Here is a 22,009-nt window from a genome sequence, read left to right as displayed (position 1 = left end):
TGTGAAGCAAGTGAAGGACCCACCGCCGAAGACTAGGAGTGCCGCCCGGTGAGTACAAGCCCCACGTGTTTTTTTTACGTGTTTTTTTTTTTTTTAAGTCATCCCTGCCGGGGGCCCATCAAAACTGTTTGAATCGGGCCCCGCACTTCCTAAAGCCAGCCCTGCTGACCTTACCCCGCTTCCAGCCCCAGATTTGCCCCCTAATCAGCCTATTGGCACTCAGAGCCACAGACGTGGAGGTGCTGACGGAGGGAGGGGGGACTCTAGGATGCGGTTCTTCTCTAAAGATGGCTGGCAGAAAGATGGTGCTCAGCTCTGTCAGCGACCTGCCCAGTTGCCTCGCTGCCAGGGGATGCAGAGTGAGAGGGCAGCGAGGTGTTGCTGTGTGAAAAGTGTTGTCTTTTGGCTGGCATCATATGCAGTGTCTGAGCTGGTTAGTTTAGTCTAGTTTCTGTTTGGCAACTTTGTATTAAGTGGGTTTTTCGGTGCATAAGGGCTGTGTGAATAGACAGCTGTTAGGGGTTCACAATAAGAGGGAGGTGAAGTAGATGGAGAAGGTGATGTGGGAGGGGTGGGATAGAGGTATCCTTAACTGACACTGGCTGCCCTGCTGTCTCCCCAGCTCCCAGACCACCTCCCTGGATGGCCCCCTCTGATTCCTGGGCCTGCCCATAGCTGGAGTCATCCAATGCCCACGTTACCAAATCCTACCCCTTTCCTTCTTCCTCTCCCCACCCCCCATTCCCACTCTCTTTTGCTCCAGCGCCTATTCCCCACTTCAACCTCCTCAGCCCCCCACAGGGGAGATCCCCCCCTCCTTGCTTCAAGCACCCCATTTGGAGGCTTCACTTGTGTCCCCCACATTCAGTGCTGGTTTCCCCACTGTCCCCCTTGTCCAGCACTGAGTCCCCTGGAGCACAGCTCCCAGTGCCAAACAGGGGGCGAGGGGGAGCTCTTGTACTCTGGGAACACTGGTACCTGCTGCTCTCCCAGGGGTACCAATGCTATACTACCCCGGCAGGCTGCTATGACAACGGGGCCCCACCAGTTATTCCTGGGGAGTGGGTGGCATGTGGGCTGGGGCCATTCCCTGCTTGGAAGAGCCAAATCTGAAACGCTTGGGGCGGGGGGTGATGGGAGGCTATATCCTTGTTCCTCTTCCATGGAGAAACTGAAGCATGGAACAGGGAGAGGTGAGTGGCCCAAACCCAGGAGTCCTGGTTCCTAGCCCTGCACTTGCTCTAACCACTAAACTCCCCTCCCCTCCCAGAGCTGGGGATAGGACCCAGGAGTCCTGGCTCCCAGTCTCACCCTTCCTCTGGAAATGAAGTGGGGGAAGCTTTGCTTGGAGGGACTCCAGCTAGGAAGTGGGGGTAGAAAGCAACTATTGCTAAGGGGTGGAGGCCTCTCTCTGGCTGGCCCCTCTGGCTCCCTCAGCCTGTGCAGTGGGTGTGTCCCAGAGCCGGCCACCTCCTGACTGGTGACTGATTTGTGGGTGGGTGGGGTGCTAGAACTCTGCCCATCCCCTGGGAGATGATGGGGGGCCTGGAGTACCCACAGCTGCCTGATGGAGGTCCCTGAACCCCCACCATTGAAGGGGGATATTTTCACAGGGGGAAAGGAATGGGAAATTTCTATCCTGTAGTGACACCAACCCAAAGCCCACATGTTCTGAAATCACTAACAGGTGAGAACCAGCTTGTGAGATAAAAGACAGATTAACATTACAATAAAACACCCCCCACAAAACCAAACAACCAGCCTGTTCACTGTCCATGGCAGCGGCGGTAAACGTAAAATCCCTGTTTGTCTCTGGTCAGACCCCCTTTCAGCACCTTTAAACCGTATGATGTCCTACATGGGTGTTCTAGCAAGGTATGGGGTTCCTGGTCCCCGGGTGCCTAAAAACAGGTTGGGGTGTAGTATTGCTAACAGAGTGCAGACAGCAATATATGTTAACGTGTAGGTGTCTTGGCGTTTAGCCACCAATGGCATGAGGCAGTGTACCTCAGTTTCCCCTCCCACACAGCAGCCTGGGCCTGTTATGCTTTTGCTGCTGTGCCAAGCTTCCAGCCTGTTTACAGCTATGAGTTGAAAAGAAACATGCTTGTGGGACTGTCTTGTCACCATCCCTAGCATGTACAAAAGTTTTTTCCACAAATCAGGTATGTCCCGCATCTTTAAAGCGTTTACCACAAGTATTAACTCCTTGGTCTTAACCCATAGATGAAGTAGCAAAAGACACTAGATTAACAGCCAATCTACGGCGGACAGGTTTTGTTCCCACAATTAGCTTGTTTAGTGTCTATTGCATTTCCCAATTCCTTTGTGCACCCTGGTAAGTGCTCTGATGCAGATTCTTCTGCCTCTTTGGAGAAGGTTTTCAGTTCAGGCATGCGTTTGAGGTGTTGGCAAGGAAAGGGTGCACTGCAACCATGCCTGCCCTCGGCCCAAATCACATATTCCTTCAAAGCTTGTAATGCCTTTTCCCCTCACCCACTTATCTAACAAATCTCATTTCATTTACATAAACCACATTACTCAATCCAGATCCCCTCTTAAGACTCCTGAATTTAACCCTGTAGGTTTCAGGTGTAATCTGAAGCTGTTTTAAAACTACTTCCTTAAATTTACCATAGTTTGTAGCATCATCAATAGGCATCTCATTCAATATGTCCAGTGCTCTTCCAGTCAATTTTGCTACCAATGTGGCCATTTTTTGATCGCCAGGGATTGCACGGAGGGTGCAGAGTCTCTCAAAGGAGATGAAATATTCAGCAATATCACTGGATTCATTGTACTGGGGACATAGTCACTCCCATTTGTGGATTTTTGGGGAAGTGGAGCCAGCTGCTGGAGGGTTTTGTCTCTTCCACTCCACAACAACCAGTCCATGCTTCTGGACCTCAATTTGGGCCTCTATTTCTCTCTCTTAACTCCAGGGCTCTTTTGTGAGCAGCTTCCTCCCTGGCTGCCTCTGCTTCCATAGTCCTTTTGTGGGCACTTTCTTCCCAGGCTCCCTCTGCTTCCATAGCCCTTCTGTGCACAGTTGCCTCTGCTTCTCTGAACTTCAATTGAAACTCCTGGTCCTTTGCCTTCTCTTCTGCTTCCAGTCTGGCCAGCTCTAGTTTAGTAGCTGCCTCACTAGTAGTCATTTTTCTGCTTTCTTGTGCTGGGACACACCCCTCTGCAGTTCACTGACACTGGGAAGCACTCAGTTCAGGGGCTTAACAGAGACTTTCCCAGCATTCCCAGTGTTCAGCCTTTCTGGGTAATTTGCAACCTGTGCAATTCTAGCTTCTTCTGCTCTTAACTCTTCATTATTTTGCTTATTTTTCTGTCCCTATTTCCCTTACCTGAAAGAAGCAAACAGAAAATCATAAACCAGTAACCACTTTGTCTGTTCTCCGGCCACCACACCCAAAACTCACTACCAGTCTCTCAAAGCAATCAGCTGTGCACAGATCCTGCTTGACTATGCCACTGTGACAGGTCGGGTCACAGAAACCCCTTTGGGGCTGCCACCTGATGTGCTTAGACTACCTCTGAGCCTGTTTCCCCTGCCAGCTTGGGACTTCGGTACCTTGCCTGTTTGAGCCAGACCCGCTTGCCTCCTGCAAACACAGATCCAAGTCTGAACCTCGTCCCTCACAAGCTGCAGGCTTAACTCAAATCAGCTTAAGAAGTGCTCCCGTCTCCGGCACTCGGATACCCAGCTCCCAGTGGGGTCCAAACCCCAAATCAATCCCTTTTACCCTGTAGAAAGCTTATCCAGGGTAAACTGTAAAATCCTGTTACCAGGGCTGCTGCCTAGCAGCCTGTGCATCTGCCTGCCAGCCCTAGCGCGCGTAAGGCGCTAATCCAGATAGGGGCGGCTGGGAGCTCTGGGTGAAGAGCCAGCGGAGTAGCACAGCAGAAGCGTGCTGGGCCCATATCCCAGAGGTCAATGGATTGAAACCATTCTTTGCTATGCACGTGCTTGTTTCTTTTCCCTCTGGGCCTTCAAGCCAGGTGGTGACCAGCAGAGCACCAAGAGCTGAGGCAAGAGGTGGCTGAGGCGGCAGCGGTCGTGACTCAGGCTTGGGCAGCGTGGCCGCGCTTTCCTGACGAGGCATGAAACAGGCCAAGAGCTTTGCACAGCCTACAGGGAAGTGGGCGGGAGGCGTCCGTTTCTCCCTTGCCGCTTGGGCGGAGGTGAATTGAGGATTAAGTCCGAGCCCCCAGCATGGCTAGGTCGGGGTTGTCCTGGCCTCTGTGGGGGGAGGGCTCAGCAGGGAGAAGGGGCAGACTAGGGGAGTTTGTCTCTGACAGATAAGGGCTTTGTCAGCAGGAAGCTGTAGGTCACGTGCTGGGGGTGACAGTGGGGTTTGAGCTGGGGCAGCAGCAACAGCAGGGGAGCAATGTGGGGAGAGCGGGGGGGGGGGGGGATTCACTTGGTAAAAATGAACCTGCCAAACCTCTCCCTCTGCTGGAGCAAAAGCCTCATTTATCTCCTCAACTCCCCTCCATGAAAATCTCCACCCCTCCCCCGCGCCGAGAGACCTTCCCTCACTCCCATGGAGATTTGTAATTGTTCTAACTCTTCCTTGGCCTTGTCCAAACAGTTTTCCGAGACAAATTATCAAGGACATTTCAAATAAGAAAAACAAACCAAACGAAAACCAGAGAAACCCCCACCACACACAGTTTGGGTCTCAATTTTTCTACTGATATTTGGAGACAATAAAACTCATCCCTCTGCTGGCCAGAAACCAAAGCTAGACCTCCCCCGCTGTGTCTGTGACTTCTGCTACCAAACCACCAATGCGCTAACTCCTCTTGGGAGACATTTTGCTGCACAATACTGCGGCTATTCCAGTTATTGACTCCAGGAAACATTTTCCTTAGCCTGGTTCCGTGTGTCACTGGTTTCTCTAGCAAACGTCAGTCCCGGGCCCTGTGGTCCAGACATCCTCATTCACATCAAGCTTCCAGTTCAGAATCATTTCCCATTCCCGCTCTGTGGGAGGGGAGACTTTTCAAAGCACTCTCAGTGCAACTGCACATGGCTAAGCCAAGAGAACAAACCCCAAATCCCCCCGGTGCTTTGGGAGCCAGGTTTGCTGTGTGAATTCTGGATTTCAGATGATGTCAAGCCTGGGCATTGTGATTATTTACCAGTTTATCTGGCATCAGGTCATTATTATGCTCACAGCTGTGATGGCCGAGTGGTTAAAGCGTTGGAGTTGAAATCCAATAGGGTTCCCCTGCGCAGGTTTGAATCCTACTCGCAACGAGGCCTGTGGTTTAGCCAGTCTCTAACCTGGGCAATTCCTCTGTACAACCCCCTGAGACACACAATTCTCTTCCCAGCCCAAGTAAATCCTGTTCTGCTCCTTTCATAGAGATGCCTGGGACACCACCTCACATGGTGTCAGGCAAACTCTCAGCGCCTGAAGCCTCTGCCACTCACCTAGCGCCCCATAGATCAGCCATAGCCCTGGCTGCTGCTCCTCTCTCTAGAGTGTGAAAGGAGCCGAGTCAGCGACTCCACGGGTGCCATGGGGCTGCAGCACCAACAGAAAAAAAAAATGTGCTCAGCGCCCACTGGCAGCCAGCTCCTGCCCCCGCTACAGGCCTTGCTGACAAGCTCCTCCTCTTCCTCTTCAGTGCCTCCCACCTGCCAGTGATCAGCTCTTCAGTGGTGTGCAGGAGGAGCTGATGCGGGAAGGGAAGAGATGGGCCTCGGTGGACTGGGAGACGGCCTGAGGTGGAGCAGGGGTCAAGCACTGGCTGTGAACTCCCAAAGTCTGAGTCTATGAGTATAGAAGCCTTCTCTGGGGCAGCAAGCCTCAGGCTTTGGGAGAGAGAGATTATCTGAGACATCCAAGTGTTGGAAATCCTGCAGCCGCCCCTTAAATCAGGGGCCTGTTCCACCCCTGAGTCTGAGCTACCAGGATCCCAGCCGCAGAGCAGGTGCCACAAGTCTCAGCCTCCCTGTCCCACACATGGCTCTTGGCACCACCAGGAATCATTTGGCTCCTGGCACACAAGGGAATGTAAAAGCTGAGTGCCCGGACAGGGCTCAAACCCAGAACCCTCAGAGTAAAAGCCTGATGCTCTAGGAACAGAGCTAGCCAGGCTTGTAGAGAGCATCTTCTCCTTTCCCCACAAGAGCAAGCAGGTAGGCAAATGAGAGGCAAAAAAACTCCCAGCAACCCCTCCTCTTTTTCTGCACAGCCACTGCCTATCAGCAGGATTCCTCCTCCTCCCTCCTGTGCCTCAGTGCAACTAAATCTAAGCACCTAGACAGCCAGCCTGTCTGCTGCACCCCAATCCCCTATGCAGGGGTGGCAGGTTGGTAGAAATTTTGGTGGTGCCCAGAACACCCAGAGCCTGCCCCCCGCCAGCTCCACCCCCCACCTACCTACAGCTCTGTGAGGGAGTTTGGGTTGCGGGAGAAGGTCTGAGCTACAAGCCCTGGGTTGGGGCAGGGGATTGGCGTGTAGAACAGTTGGGAGGTTGGGCTCTGGGATGGAGTCTGGGGTGCAGGTTCTGGGATGGTGTTTGGGTGCTGGGTGCAGGCTCCAGGTGAGGTGCTGAGGATGGGGAAGAGGAGGTCAGGGGAGGGGCGCTGAGGATGGGGTGCTGGGGAGGGGGTGGGGTGCTGGGGAGGAGGAAGTTGGGGGTGTGGAGGGGGATGGGGTGGGAAGGAGGGGAGCATGGGGGAAGGAAGAGGAGGTTGGGGGAGGCAGCACACACGGACACAGGGGGGAGCTGGGGGAGAGGGAGGGATGCAGGGGAGGGTTGGGGGAAAGGGGGGCTGGGGATGTCAGGGGGCCTGTATCACAGACTTTAAGATCAGAATCTCACCCATCCTGAGCCATTGAAGTTTAAAGACTGTAGCTAAGGGGTGAACATGGGGGCTGGGAGGGGGGCAGAAGGGGATGTTGGGGCCTTATGGAGCAGGGGAGGGGCTGAGGGGGGCAAACAGGCGCAGACTCGGGGGCGGGGCCAGGCTGCTCCTCGTGCGCGGCAGCGTGAGGGTGACACGTGCCCGAGGACGAGAGAGGGACACGCGCCTCCCACCTGTTCTGTTCCCCCAGGGGCTCTGACCTTCTCATGGCGTCCTGAGCGCGGCACTCACTTCCTGTCCCCCAACTTCTGCACCAGGCCCTGCACACGGGAAGCCTCCCCCTGCCCGAACAGACAGTGTCCTGGCCACTGGGAGAAGCGGTCTCGGGACCAGCCCGGTGCACAGTGCCGCTGGCGCTGAGGTGGCTGATGGGAGCGGCAGGCCGGGCACACACATCTCCCAGCAGCCACCGCGGCTCCTGTTTCCCTTCCCCCACCGGCTGCAGCCCCACAGTGCTGGGGGCTCTGCGAGGCCCATTCCTGGCCCCCACTCACTCCATCCTCCTCCCCCGGTGTTGTCCCACAAACTTATACAGGATCGTTTTAGGGGTCAAGGCAAAGATGCCACATTTATTAATCTGTAACTATTAACAAATACCTCAATGCTTATACACATACAGTCACACACACACACACACACACACCAAAATGTTCTGCAGCTGCTGGATAGTTACCAGTCCTGAGTGTAGTTTGAGTTCGCAGCTTGGGATCGTAGCTCGTGACAGCTAACTGGCCAGGAGAGCTGAGCACGAGGGGGAGCCGGGTCTCTGTCGGGTGCGCACCACTTTGGGTAACGTTCTGCTATCAACATCAAGGAGCATCGGTGCGCGCCCGACAGAGACCCGGCTCCCCCTCGTGCTCAGCTCTCCTGGCCAGTTAGCTGTCACGAGCTACGATCCCAAGCTGCAAACTCAAACTACACTCAGGACTGGTAACTATCCAGCAGCTGCAGAACATTTTGGTGTGTGTGTGTGTGTGTGTGTGTGACTGTATGTGTATAAGCATTGAGGTATTTGTTAATAGTTACAGATTAATAAATGTGGCATCTTTGCCTTGACCCCTAAAACGATCCTGTATAAGTTTGTGGGACAACACCGGTACCTCATTCTCTCCTCCCACCCCCCTTGCTGTCACTGGGGCAGGGGATTGGGGTTGGGGAGGGGCTCTGGAGGGGGGCCAGAAATGGCTTTAGGGTGAGGGAGGGGGCTCAGGGCAGGGGGTGGGTGTAGGACGGGTGCAAGCTTTGAGGGGGGTGGTTCCCCCTCCCCTGCCTGTCACAGAGGGTTGGGGTGTGGGGAGGAGCAGGTTCCAAATACACAACCCCACACACACTTATAAACATTGGTCAGACACTGCTCAGTTACACACTGCTCCCAATCTCCCCCTCGCCCTTCCCCCAGGCCCTGGGGATCAGGTGGCGCTGGGCCAGGTGGGGGGCAGGCACTGGCTCTCTGTTGGGCCTGGACGTGTCTCCAGCAGCCAGGCCTGCCCCTCCCCTGGCTGGGTGGCTTCCCCTTGCGGTGCCCAGGGAATCTGGGCAGGGACTGACTGGGACAGGGAGTTGTGGTTACGGGGTATCCAGGGCACCAGTAAGGGGGTAGATTTACTGCGGCACCAGGGCTGTGCGGTTAGAGAGAGTGGGGAGTCAGGAATCCTGGGTTCCATTCCCAACCATGGGGAAACACCAGGTTGAGAATCACAGGGGCAGGTGGACCAGGCACTGGGGCTGTGGAGTTCTCAGTATCTCAGGACCCTGCCCTGTGTCCACTCCCTGCTCCATCCAGCATCTCTGGGGTCTTCAGTGAGAGGAGCTGCCCCACCCCAAATCCTCCACCCCTCACCCCCCCACACCCAAACTGCCTGGCCAGGCTCCACATAATGACACCCGAAGGGGAAGGAGACTCAGGGATTCTCAGTTCTGCCAGCAGCTGGATCCATCTCTGAGGGGAGCCCCAGGAGTTGGGTGAGCTGAGAACAGACCCCAGCCAGGGGGGAAATGCAGAGGGAGGGTCACTGTGGATTGAACCTGGGGCTGGGAGCAGAATAGGGCCTGGGCCCCCCTGCACTCAAGGGGTGACTCCAGACTGACCCCGAGGCAGCTGAGATGATGATCTGGGTAAGAGAGTGAAAGGCAGATTGGAGGACAGCTGGAGCTCGGACTCCTGGGTTCTGTCCCAGGTTCTGGCAGAGGAATGGGGGCTAGTGGTTTGAGCAGCATGGCGGGGGGGGGCTGGGAGTCAGGACAATGGACACATTACAGACAAAGCCGTAACGCTGACAGTTCAGTTCGTGGCCAGCTGCTCTGCTAGCCGTGGTTTTCCACGGGGTCTACGAGCCCTGGGGTTCATTCCCTGTTTCTTAGGATGCGGATTTCCGAGGGCCCTCCCTGGTGCAGGCCAAACCCTGGGGTGTGTCCATGGGAGTTGGGCACCCCCGAGGGAGATGGAGACCCCAACTTTAACTTTTCTCTGCTCAGTTTCCCTGGCACAACGGGGCCCTGATCTCGGTCGGGGTCTAGGCACCGCCCGGCACAATGGGGCCCTGATCTCGGTTGGGGTCTAGGCACCGCCCAGCACAATGGGGCCCTGATCTCGGTCGGGGTAATGAGGCTTTAGGGGTAGAATGGGCTGGCAGGGGGAGGCGTTTGGGCTCAGGAGGATCCATGGAGGAGGCAGCTCTGCACCCCGTGCTGTCTCCACCCATCTCCCCCCCTCCCCACTGCAGGTTGATCCAGTGACAGACACAGTCCTGGCCCCGAGGGGACCCTGCCCCTGGCTCTTCCTGACCCCTGTCCTGCTGGTCGCCGGCCTGGCCCATTTCAGACCACGTGACACCTACGAGCGGTTCCTGAGAGAACATGTTGATTTCCCCAAGATCAGCGCCACCAATGGCCATGGCTACGGCTACGGCAACCTCCTGCTGCGGTGCTAGAACCTGACTGGCCCTTTCTGACACACACACACCCACACCCCGCCCCCATTCCAGCCCCAAGCACCGAGGCAGAGCCCAGAGCAGCCGGATCCGCGTGACCTGAGGCCAGGGAAGGCCTGTGAGCTTCGACACAGCCCTGTAGAGCCCAGGGGCTGGCCATGATCTGGGAGCAGGGGGTTCCCTACCCCCACTTTGGCTCCTGGGCAGCCCCCTGTTGCTGGGGGCTCTTCTCCTGCCCCATCCCCGCCCTGGGCAGCGCTCGCCAAGAATCTCCACAGGGACATTCAGCATCTCCCCTTATCCCACAGGCCGTCAGCTTGGGGCCTGGGGGGGATTTCCCACCCTGGGCCCCCAGTTCCCATCCACATGAGTGAAAATCCAGGTGTCCAGCCCCCCAGCTGGCACTGAGACCCTCAGCCTGAGCCTGGTGCCCACCATACAGTACAGCCGCCCCCTTCCCCCACATCCATGGGGTATCGGGGGCAGGTTGTGGGGAGATTGTCGCGGGGGGAGGTGCCTGGAACCTGTCACTGAGGTTTGTTTTCTTGCTGCTTCCTGCAATAAAACACTTTCCTGCCAATGCAGAACGAGTCGCTGTGTTTGGGGGCTGGGGGCATTTTCGGGCTCTCAATGGGGCCTATTTGCCTTGCTGAGCCTGACGCTGAGCCAGGGGTGTCGAGTCGCACGGAAAAGCTCCAGGAAGAAACAAAACCCGCAGGGGGTGGGTGGGGTGTCCTGTTTAGGGGACGGACAATGGGGTCAGGGGGTGTCACGAGGGGACTGAGACACACCCTGGTCCTTCCCCGAGGAGACAAACCTCAGCTTGGCCTCTCTTTGGAAGGAGGCTCCCAGCCAGCCTGGCTGGACATTGCTGCAAAGGCTGTGGGTGGGAAACTTCCTTAGCCAGGAACGTGTCCTCGTCGCTGGCTCTCGGCTCTCCCAGGCGGGCTCTGGGGTTAATTCCCAGGGAGCCCTTGGCTTCCAGCACTTTTCCTTGGGACGTCCCAAATCGCCGTTAAATAAACTTCCCCTGGATTTCAGTGTAACCCACCTGGTGCGGTGCGTCTGGGGGGCGTGAACGGAGAGGGACCGGGGGAGCTGGGGGCCCCGTCCTTCTGCCAGCAGCAGGTCTGTGAATGCAGCGTGTGCTGTGGAGCCGGGGCCGGGCACCGCAGGGGGACACTCGGGGGTTGGCGTGTGCCTGTTGCTCCAGAAGAACGACTAGACCGGGTCAGACCCACGGGCCAGTGGCCTGTCTCTGACAGCAGCCGGTGCCAGATGGCCTGGGGGAATGGACAGACCAGGGCAATTATTGAGTGATCTATCCCCTGCCAACCAGGCCTGGCTTCTGCCCACCCACAGAGGGACAGCGGCATCTGAGGGTTTGTGTCGCCCGTGCCTGGCAGAGCCAGGGAGCTGCCCCCGGCTGGCTCAGACCCTCCTGCTAAGGGCAGGTAGCTCACGGCCCTGGGCACTCCCCAGAGGTGTCACCCCCTGGCATGGGGCAAAGCGGGAACAGAGGTGCACACAGCCCCTGGCATGGGGGCGAATTGGGGGACCCTGGTCTGGGGAGAGGGCAGTGGGAGGCACATGGAGACCCTGGCAGGGAAGAGATTGGGGGTGATGCAGGGGACCCAAAGTAGAGGGGGCTGGGGCACCCACGGAGCTTGGGGGAGAACAGGGAGATGCGAGGAGCCCCTGGTGGGTGCCCTCATCTTGCCAGGACATACAGCTCTGCATCTGGGTGCATTCTGCCAGGACATTTCCCATCGCCTCCCTCAGCTCTAATGCACCTGGGTGGAAAATTTTCCCACCTACAGTCAGACACCCCCAGTCCTGTCCCTCCACCAGTTTCTCCAGCCTCAGCCCACGGGCCCTGGGGCTTGTAAAACTGCCCCTGGGTGTGCCGGGTCCCCCCATCCGTCCCGGGGACAGCAGCCTGCCCCAGTCCACAGGGAGAGATCCAGCAAATGCCCAACCACCAGCCAAAGCCCAACACCCGGTGAGCCAGCAGGGCTGGGCTGCGTGGGATGGGCCCTCGGTCCCTGCCTGGGATGGGGTGGGGCCGGTCCAGGCTGACAGGGTCGTGAGCAGCTCTGTTAGGGCCAGATCTGGGCCTGTCCCAGGACTGTGGGGGTGTCAAAGAACCGAGCCCGTGAGCACCGATGGACACTGCAGGGTGAATGGGATACCCCTGAGCCGGGCCAGCCCGACCTGCCCCGGATATCTCAGGGCCCAGCCAGCCCGGCCTGCCCCATATCCCTGAGGGCCCAGCCAGCCCGGCCTGCCCCGGATCCCCTGGGCCCCCACCAGCCCGGCCTGCCCCGGATCCCCCTGGGCCCAGCCAGCCCGGCCTGCCCACAATCCCGCTCTCAGGCCATGATTTCTGCAAAACATCGCTCATTTTTCATTTTTCTGTTTCTATTTCCCTCTCCCAAAAAAAGCAAACAGAAAGAATAAAACTGTAAACTCTCAGACTGTTATCAGCCACCACACTTGAGCGTCATTTCAAATCACTCCGCCAGCGCTTATAGTGCAAACTTAGAAGAACAAGCTGTGCGAACACCCTGCTAATGGCTGCGCCACCAGGACATCCCCAGGGTACAATCCCGGTCTGGGCTGTTGAACTGCCATGTCCCCTTAGTTCTCTAGCCTGGCGCGTCTTTGACACTGCTCTGCTGTCAGGACATCCACTCCTGGCCTGGTCACACAGACTTTAGAACGTGCAATCACTCCCTGCTCAGTACAGGAGCACTCGGACTAGTCACTCATGAATTACAGAGTGCCACGCCCAACAAGCTCCTCATCCCAGCCCTGGATCCAGCCAAACATTGAGCTCCAGAGATTGGCGGCTTCTGGCCTAGACCTTTGGGCACTTAGCCTCAGGGCTGTGTGGCCCGATGGTCAGAGTCAATAGTTGTAAAAAAATGAGTCGTCTTAGTTAAATTGTGCACCCTTGGAACACATCCATGTTGGGTGCATGCATGCAATTAAGAAGGGTTATGCATAGGTTTTGCAAAGGTTCAGTTCCCTGCAAAAGGCATAGGGCGGGAAGCACAAAAAGAGCGGGAACCTACCAGGGGGAGTTGCCTAGCAACCAGAAGGGTATTTAGGGAAGCCAGTCTGGTGGCGGAGGGGGGTTTTTACTCTTTCTCAGGAGATGGAGAAGGTGCCTGCCTGCTGAGCTGTGATTTTAAGCACAGTAGCGATCAGGATCTCTCTCTCTCCCTAACAGCAGGGATTAGCTGTCAGCCTGTGACAGCTGTTGATACCAGTAAGTGCCTTATTGTCGGGGTCTGTTGTTTTTGGGGAGCACACTTGCAGACACTCAGAGGTAGGCTCTTACTTGCAGCCAGGACAGCGCAAAGGGGTTAGGGTGGGAAACTAGTGTCAGGGACACTCACCTGAACTCGTGGGCAGCAGTCCCTGTCGGAGGAGGCGTCTGATCCAGCTCAGATAAGAGTCAATCGTCCTGCAGTGTCGCCTGTGAAGGAGTTAAGGTAGAAGGTCTCCAGTCACCACCTTGTATGCTTGCCTGTGTGTTTGTTGGATTTAGGCTCTATTGTTATTCCCCTCCCTTCCCTTCCCTTCCTCCCTTTGCATTCTCCCTTAGTAATTAAAGGAACGTTTATACTTAAACAGCAGTGTGAGTGTCAAGTATCAGAGGGGTAGCCGTGTTAGTCTGAATCTGTAAAAAGCAACAGAGGGTCCTGTGTAGGGTTACCATATTCAAACATTTAAAAAAAGAGGACACTCCACGGGGCCCCGGTCCCGCCCCCGGCCCTGCCCCAACTCCGCCCCTTCCCCGGCCCCACCCCAACCCCACCCCTTCTCCGCCCCCATTCCAACCCCTTCCCCAAAGTCCTTGCCGCAACTCTGCCCCCTCCTCTGAGCACCCCGCATTCCCCCTCCTCCCTCCTGCTCTGATCTTGGTTGGGGGTTGCTAAGTGCTTCCCTGCTCCCCACTCGCCCCGCAGCCCCTGGAGTCTCTATGCCCCTGCCTGCCCTGCTCCTCCTCACCCTGCAGCTTCTGTGCCCCCTGCTCCCCACTTGCCCTGCAGCCTCTGGGCCCCCTGCCTGCCCTGCCCCTGCAGCCTCTGCGCCTCCCTGCCCCTGCAGCCTCTGTGCCCCCTGCTCCCCACTCGCCCTGCAGCCTCTGCGCCCCCTGCCTGCCCTGCCCCTGCAGTCTCTACAACCCCCCCGCCGCCTGCCCTGCTCCCCCCCACTCTCCCGGCAGAGGGAGAACTGCGGGCTCCACGTGGACTCAAAGACTGCCGTGCTGCTCTGTGGGGGAGGAGGGAAGGGGGAGGGACTCTGGCTGCTAGAGGAGCGGCTTTCAATCAGGCCAGGCGTCCAATCAGCCGCGCCGCACTCTGCATGAGGGGAAGGGGGAAATCCCGGACATTTCTACTTGATTAGAAATCTCCCCCCCGGATGGCCATTTAAAGCTGAAAAACCCTGACATGTCCGGGGAAACCCGGACGGATGGTAACCCTAGTCCTGTGGCACCTTTAAGACTAACAGAAGTATTGGGAGCATAAGCTTTCGTGGGTAAGAACCTCACTTCTTCAGATGCAAGTAATGGAAATCTCCAGAGGCAGGTATAAATCAGTATGGAGATAACAAGGTTAGTTCAATCAGGGAGGGTGAGGTGCTCTGCTAGCAGTTGAGGTGTGAACACCAAGGGAGGAGAAACTGCTTCTGTAGTTGGATAGCCATTCACAGTCTTTGTTTAATCCTGATCTGATGGTGTCAAATTTGCAAATGAACTGGAGCTCAGCAGTTTCTCTTTGGAGTCTGGTCCTGAAGTTTTTTTGCTGTAAGATGGCTACCTTTACATCTGCTATTGTGTGGCCAGGGAGGTTGAAGTGTTCTCCTACAGGTTTTTGTATATTGCCATTCCTGATATCTGACTTGTGTCCATTTATCCTCTTGCTTAGTGACTGTCCAGTTTGGCCAATGTACATAGCAGAGGGGCATTGCTGGCACATGATGGCATATATAACATTGGTGGACGTGCAGGTGAATGAGCCGGTGATGTTGTAGCTGATCTGGTTAGGTGTTGCTGGTGTAGATATGTGGGCAGAGTTGTCACTGAGGTTTGTTGCATGGGTTGGTTCCTGAGTTAGAGTTGTTATGGTGCGGTGCGTGGTTGCTGGTGAGAATATGCTTAAGGTTGGCAGGTTGTCTGTGGGCGAGGACTGGCCTGCCTCCCAAGGTCTGTGAAAGCGAGGGATCATTGTCCAGGATGGGTTGTAGATCACTGATGATGCGTTGGAGAGGTTTAACCTGAGGACTGTAGGTGATGGCCAGTGGAGTTCTGTTGGTTTCTCTTTTGGGCCTGTCTTGTAGCAGGAGGCTTCTGAGTACACGTCTGGCTCTGTTGATTTGTTTCTTTATTTCCTTGTGCGGGTATCGTAGTTTTGAGAATGCTTGGTGAAGATCTTGTAGGTGTTGGTCTCTGTCTGAGGGGTTGGAGCAGATGCGATTGTACCTCAGTGCTTGGCTGTAGACGATGGATCGTGTGGTGTGTCCGGGGTGGAAGCTGGAGGCATGAAGGTAGGCATAGCGGTCGGTGGGTTTTTGGTATAGGGTGGTGTTAATGTGGCCATCGCTTATTTGTACTGTGGTGTCTAGGAAGTGGACCTCCCGTGTAGATTGGTCCAGGCTGAGGTTGATGGTGGGGTGGAAGCTGTTGAAATCATGGTGGAATTCTTCCAGGGTCTCCTTCCCATGGGTCCAGATGATGAAGATGTCATCAATGTAGCATAGGTAGAGAAGGGGCGTGAGTGGACGAGAGCTGAGGAAGCGTTGTTCCAGGTCAGCCATAAAAATGTTGGCATATTATGGGGCCATGCGGGTGCCCATAGCGGTGCCACTGGTCTGGAGGTATATATTGTCACCAAATTTGAAATAATTGTGCGTGAGGATAAAGTCACAGAGCTCAGCAATAAGTTGTGCTGTGTCATCATCAGGGATACTGTTCCTGACAGCTTGTATTCCATCTGTGTGTGGGATGTTTGTGTAGAGAGCCTCTACATCCATGGTGGCTAGGATGGTGTTTTCTGGGAGGTCACCAATGCATTGTAGTTTTCTCAGGAAATCTGTGGTGTCACAGAGATAGCTGGGAGTGCTGGTGGCGTAGGGTCTGAGTAGGGAATCCACATATCCAGACAGTCCTTCAGTGAGAGTGCCAATGACCGAGATGATGGGGCGTCCAGGATTTCCAGGTTTGTGGATCTTGGGTAGTAGATAGAATAACCCCGGTTGGGGCTCTAAGGGTATGTTGATTTGTTCCTGTGTTAGTGTAGGGAGTGTCCTGAGTAGATGGTGCAGTTTCTTTGTGTATTCCTCAGTGGGATCTGAGGAAAGTGGCCTGTAGAATTTGGTATTGGAGAGTTGTCTGGCAGCCTCCTTCTGGTAGTCAGACCTGTTCATGATGACAACAGCACCTCCTTTATCAGCCTCTTTGATGATAATGTCAGGGTGGTTTCTGAGGCTGTGGAAGGCATTGCGTTCTGCACGACTTAGGTTATGAGGCAAGCGATGTTGTTTTTCCACAATTTCTGCCTGTGCACGTCGGTGGAAGCATTCTATGTATAGGTCTAGACTGTCATTTCGACCCTCAGGAGGAGTCCATGTGGAGTTCTTCTTCCTCTGTTGTTGGTGGGAGGGTATCTGTGTATCAGTGCGCTGTTCAGTGTTATCTTGAAAGTATTCTTTGAGTCGGAGGCGGCAAAAGTAGGCTTCCAGATCACTGCAGAACTGTATCATGTTCGTGGGGGTGCTGGGGCAAGAAGAGAGTCCCCGAGATAGGACAGACTCTTCTGCTGGGTTGAGTATGTAGCTGGATAAATTGATGATATTGCTGGGTGAGCAGGAGTCGGGAGCAGCCGCTGCTGCAGCTCCCACTGCTGTGGGGGGAGGAAGCGGCCATGGCACTCAGCGGCTGCAGGGCTCTGGCACCCGGGCCTGAACCCCCCGAGCCTGGGCCTGCTGCGGGGACACAGCAGCGCGCACGCTGCGCCCAGTCCCTGGCCAGTCGCGTCTGGGCTGGCTGCCCAGCTGGTGCAATCCCGCGGCAGCCCCGGGGCGGAGGCATCAGCAGCCCAGCCCCGTTCGTTCCCCTGCAGGACCCGAGCAGGACGGTGACCTGCCTGCAAGAGGATCCCGTGATCCCTCTAAGCAGTCCCCACACTGCCCTCTACCAATGGGCGAGGGTTTCACTCCCCCCGCAGGCTGTCTCAGAAGAGAAACGTGCACCAGTCAGAACAGGTGACGGCCTCTTCCACGCAGTGTTGTGTTGGGACTCCGGGGGCGATGCTGTTGGCCGCCAAACATTGTGCTCCAGAGATCAGCGGCTTCTGGCCTAGACTTTTGGGCACTTAGCCTCAGGGCGGTTTGGCATAATGGCCAGAGTTAAAATGGCTGCCCTCCCTCTCAGGGCTGTGTGGCCTAATGGCCAGAGTCAGTGCAGCTGCCCTTCCTTGCAGGGCTGTGTGGCCCAGCGTTCAGAGTTAATATAGTTGCCCCTCCTCTTGGGGCTGTGCAGCCTGGTGGTACGTTGGGGAGCTGGGCCATGGGATGGATGACGGCCAGGGCAGGGGTCCTGGGTCTTCTGGGCTGGAGCCTGCAACGTGCATCGTCCATTTTCGGTGTCTGCCTAGACTGAGCTGAGCTGCTCCCTTTCACATGGTGCTCCAGTTGTAGCATGTCCAGCAGGGTCGGGGAGGGGCTTGGCTTCCTCTGCCTAGGGTTACCATATTTCAACAATCAAAAAAGAGGACGGGAGGAGCCCCGCCCTAGCCCCGCCCCTGTCCTAGCCCCGCCCCCGTCCTGTCCTAGCCCCGCCCCTGCCCCTTCCACTCCCTCCCACTTCCTGCCCCCTCAGAACCCCCAACCCTCCCCCCCACGCCTTGTCCCCTGACTGCCCCCCAGGACTCCACCCCCTCCCTAAGCCTCCCTGCCTCTTGTCCCCTGACTGCCCCCTCCTGAGACCTTCCCCACATCCTAACTGGCCCCCTAGGACCCTATCCCCTACCTGTCCCCTGACTGCCCCAACCCTTATCCACACCCCCACCCCCTGACAGCCCCCCCACAGAACTCCTGACCCATCTAAACCCCTCTGCTCCCTGTCCCGTGACTGCCCCCTCCTGGGACCCCTGCTCCTAACTGCTCTCCAGAACCCCACCCCCTACCTAAGCCTCCCTGTTCCTTATCCCCTAACTGCCCCCTCCTGAGACCCCCCCACCTGTACCCTGACTGCCCAAAACCTTACACCCCCAACCCCCAGACAGCCCCCCCCCGAACTCCTGACCCATCCAACCCTCCCCCTGCTCCCTGTCTCTTGACTACCCCCCCCCCCAGAACCTCCCCGCCGCTTCTCTGGCCCCCGGCCCCCTTACTGTGCTGCAGAGCAGCGCGCTCGACAGCGGGGGAGGGGAGCAGGCTCGGAGCTCCAGACTGCGAAGGGCCGGCCATCTGTGAATGCAGGGAGGGAGGGGGAGGGAGGGAGAGGAGGGGAGTGGTGTCAAGTTTCAGGAGAGAGGAGGGGGGAAGTGCAGGAAGGGCTCTGGCTCTGGCTGTCGGAGCCCCGGCTGCTCTGTAAGCCGCGCGCACGCTCTGCATGGGGGGGGAGGAGGGGAAGTCCGGACATTGACAAATTCCCCCCGGATGCTATTTTTAACTCGAAAAAGCCAGACATGTCCGGGGGAATCCGGACGAATGGTAACCCTACCTCTGCCTAGACTATGGGGGCAGTTTTCCACAGCCCATCACCCCACTTTGCTAATCAGAGAATCGTAGGACTGGAAGGGACCTCGCGAGTTCATCTAGTCCAGTCCCCTGCACCCATGGCAGGCCTAAGTATTATCTGGACCATCCCTGACAGATGTTTGTCCAACCTGCTCTGAAAAATCTCCAATGATGGAGATTCCACAACCTCCCAAGGCAACTTATTCCAGTGCTTAACCGCCCTGACTGGAAGTTTTTCCTAATATCCAACCTAACCCCCCTGCCCTTGGTGCAATTTAACTCCTTTGCTTCTTGTCCTTTGCTTTGCCCCCTGCGAAGAGGTCGGTACAATACTCAGATCGCTCCCCTAGGCTCAGCTCTGGTTCTCAGAGGTCCTGAAAACCCTGTCCCACAAATCTCCACGTGCATTTCTGAAAGGACAGAGTCAAAAAGCCACCTGCCCTGTCAGCGGGACAAACCTGGAATCGTGTCCGACCTCCTGGTTCTCTCGGTCGGCTGAGGTGGCTCAGGGCGACCCCTTCTGGACATCCGCCAGACAACCGGCCATCAGGTCAACCCATTCCCTTCAATGGGGTTGAGCTGGGGGCCGAGTGGGAATTGGGAACGTTTCCCCGGGCAGACCAGACTCGGCCTGACGGGCAGGGTCCGGACCAGGCGGGGCAGCCGCAGGAACCGTTGTGGGGGGAAAGGATTGGGGCCGCCAAGACAGGGCCCTGGCCATCAGGCAAGCTGCCTGGGGCTCCCCGTCCTCGGCCGCAGCAAGGGGCAGCTCCCTGCCGCCGACAGGATCGGGCCCCTGGACATCCGAAATATTTTTCTTTTCCTTTCTCGCAATCTCTGGGCCGCTAAAAGTCCGGCAGCGGAGCAGGGCTCAGAGGCTGCCTGCCTGCCGTGGCCCCAGGCCACTCCCAGAAGCGCCTGGCTGCTGGCACGTCTCTGTGGCCCCTGAGGAAAGGGGGATTAGGCAGCTCCACCGGCTGCCCCGCCTCAGCACTGTCCCCACAGCTCCCATTGGCTTGGAACCGGCCAATGGGAGCTGTAGGGGCGGCGCTTACAGGTGTGGGCAGCGCACGGAGACCTGCTGCCCCCCTTCCCAGGGGCTACACGCACAGACATGCCAGCAGCTAGCTGCTGACCGGGAGCCGTCTGTGGTAAGCACTTCCCAGCCAGAGCCTGCACCCCAACCCCCAGCTCCCTCCCAGACCCCAGCACTCTGCCCCAGCCCAGAGACCCCTCCTGCACCCAAATCCACCCCAGAGCCTACACCCCTCACCCCCCCGTCCCTTGACTGCCCCCTCCAGAGAACTCCTGCCCCTTCACCAACCCCCTGGTTCCCTTACTGTGCTGCTCAGAACAGCGTGTCAGGCTCCCCAGTAGAGCGCCCAGCCCGGTCCCTGCCCCTGCAGAGTACAAAGCTTTGCAGCAAACCAACATATCTCTAGGAAGTCCCACTGAGATCTGACCTCAGATTGCAGGATTCAGAGTCCTGAGTGCTGACCGTTACACCATGGGACCTGCTAGCATTATGTTTTCTGGACCCCTGTGACTCTCAGCTGGCTGGTTTGCACTCTGCTCTTATTCCTTCCCACCAGCGGCTTCTTCTCGTGGGATGCTCTCTCCTCCTCCAGAGACTATAATCCTGATCTACCGCATCCGTGGGTCCTCCCCTGAGTCCCCACATCTCCCTGCTTTGTCTCTGTTCCCTGCAGGCCACAAAAATGTCCGGGAAGGCCGCCCCTCCCTTCACTCGATGGTCCTGTTCATATCAGCCAGCTGCAGCCTCATCTCCCGGAACTCAGCCAGCTGTCGCTTGATCCAGTCGTACAGTCACACGCTGACTGGCTCCCCTGTCTGGATGCTCTTGTGGAAATCCCACAGGCGATGCTGCAGGACTTGGCACCGCTGGTTTCTTTAATGTTGCGTTGTTTACAAAGCTGCCAACTCCTCCATCACCGACTCCAGTCTATCCCTCTGGTTGCCATAGAACCCTCTGATGTTTTCCCGTTCTGCCAACACCGCCAGGCCTCGCCGTCCCGCGCCTTTATTTTGCAAACTCTGGCTGTTCAGCTTCCAATATCCTCTGCTGTGGGTCAGGGAATTGCCCACATTGAGCACACGGTGAGAGCTGCGTGATCCAAAGAGTCCATTGGCACCACCCTGCACTGGGCTGTCGACGTGCTCTCCTTCACGTAAATCCGGTCAATGCGACACCTGGCCTGTCCACGCAGAAAGGTGTATCCCATCTGCGGCAGGTGTGAGCTCGGGTCAGAGAAACAGGCTACCGCCTGCCCTCCACTGGTTCCACTATGGAAAAACAAGTCCTCTAAGCTGACCTTGTTACAGAACTTTGCCAGGTAGTGCTTATGTAAAAACGTTTCCTCTCATAGTTGGGAAAATGGGACCAGTGGTCCTCAGGCCAGCTGACACAATTAAAATCCCCCCCAAACACCAAACACTGTGCGGTCCAGAGGAAGGGAGCCAGTTCCTTCCAATGATCTTTCCTTTCACACCTTAACTGGGGACCATACACACTAATATAGCGGTAACCAGTGCCACGGAGCACAAAGTCCACCAGTAATGCCCTGCCTAGTCAGATCTCTACCACCTTCTGTACTCACACCGCGAATGTGAAGAACAAGACTCCAACCCCATTATTCTTCTCTGACCTGGAGGACCAGAAAGACGGGCCCTTCCTCCAATCACCCTCTGCTCATCGACCTACCCTAAAGTCATTAATATGCATTTCCTGAACGCCCACCATGTCCAAGTCCAGCTGCTCCAAGGCACTGAACATCAAGCACCTCCTCTTGGTCCTCCGAATCCCTGCCCCACTCCATGTGGACACTTTTATACATGCCCCTTCCTCGGTTCTGCCATCACTCTGCTGCGCAGAGGTGCTTTTGTCCCCAATCCCTGCCCTTCACAATCCAGGACCCAAAAAGGACGTCATTGTGAACGGCCCATGAAGACAAGACTCGCTTTTGCTTGTCTTCCTCAGCTTGACTTGCTTCCTCACCCCCTTCCTGCCTTAGTTCCTGGGTTGACCTGGTGGTGGAAGGGGACTGGGGGCCAGTGGCGCGAGGAGGAGGTTGAGATGAACCCTGAGCTAGACTAGAACCTGGCGGTGAGAGTCTGGCCACCACTTGCAGCCCCACCCTGTTGTCCTGGCTTCCCCCACTAGACGTCATTGAGGGCAGGAAGTGGGACTTCTGCCTCCTAGCGTTACCATCCAGCCATATTTCCCCAGCTTTTTCGTCTTTAAATAGGCATGGTAAGGGGAGTCCTAGGGAGCAGGGGGAGGGTTGGATGAGTCGGGAGTTCGGGGGGGCTGTCAGGGGGCAGGGCTGTGGAGAGGGGGCAGTCAGGGGACAAGGAGCGTGGGGGGGTTGGGAGTTCTGAGAGGGGCAGTCAGGGGGCGGGAAGTCCTGTT

The 22,009-nt window shown here is 56.8% G+C and overlaps 1 protein-coding gene and 1 non-coding gene across 2 annotated transcripts in view; both read left to right on the top strand.

The window, feature by feature from the left end:
• The window catches only part of LOC135976036 (nascent polypeptide-associated complex subunit alpha, muscle-specific form-like), a 1,165,876-nt gene that overhangs the window by 698,369 nt on the left and 445,498 nt on the right, over positions 1–22,009 (top strand). The gene's annotated exons all lie outside the window — the stretch shown is intronic.
• Positions 5,194–5,275, top strand: TRNAS-CGA (transfer RNA serine (anticodon CGA)). Its single transcript has one exon. It is a non-coding gene; the product is annotated as a tRNA-Ser (tRNA).

The sequence above is a fragment of the Chrysemys picta genome, chromosome 16 (assembly GCF_011386835.1).
Source record: "Chrysemys picta bellii isolate R12L10 chromosome 16, ASM1138683v2, whole genome shotgun sequence".
NCBI classification, from domain to species: domain Eukaryota; kingdom Metazoa; phylum Chordata; order Testudines; family Emydidae; genus Chrysemys; species Chrysemys picta.
Note: the sequence above shows the minus strand (reverse complement) of the source record. Positions and strands in the feature narration are given on the sequence as shown.